This window comes from Lytechinus pictus, chromosome 2 (assembly GCF_037042905.1).
Source record: "Lytechinus pictus isolate F3 Inbred chromosome 2, Lp3.0, whole genome shotgun sequence".
In the NCBI taxonomy this organism is placed as follows: domain Eukaryota; kingdom Metazoa; phylum Echinodermata; class Echinoidea; order Temnopleuroida; family Toxopneustidae; genus Lytechinus; species Lytechinus pictus.
In genome coordinates, this window is record NC_087246.1 from 56,283,592 (window position 1) to 56,284,302 (window position 711).

Genomic DNA, 711 nt, shown 5'->3' on the forward strand with positions numbered 1-711 from the left:
GATGTATAAGTACAAAGATCAATAACGCAAGCATTAATGTACAAATGAATTTTAATTGATTAAAAATTGAAAAAAAGATAATCTTTGACATACACGATGGGACGTTGAAAGAAAATGTTCTTTCCCAATTGAGTTGATCTTTATATTGGTGTTCTCCATCACTTGAAATAGGATCAAACGCCCCTGATGAGCTCAGTATTTTAATAACTGCTTGGAAATATATACATAATATCATAAACGTATATATAAAAGCATATTTACCACTAAAGGTGGATATTAAAAACCCTAATCATCATCATACTGATACCATAGCCATCAACAGCAGTTATCATTCATACCACAATTAATCACTTCAGACCTCACCACCATCACAATCATAATTACTATCATTAACAATATCACCACAACCTGCATGATCATTACTACCACAACCACGACCAACACCATCAGATCATCACAATCATCATCATCACCATCATCACTACCATCACCAACACCATCATATCATCACAATCATATCATCTTAATCATTGATTGCATGTATTTCATCATCATCACTGCCACCACAACCACCATCATATCATCACAATCATATCATCTTAATCATTGATTGCATGTATTTCATCATCATCACTGCCACCACAACCACCATCATATCATCACAATCATATCATCTTAATCATTGATTGCATGTATTTCACCATCATCACT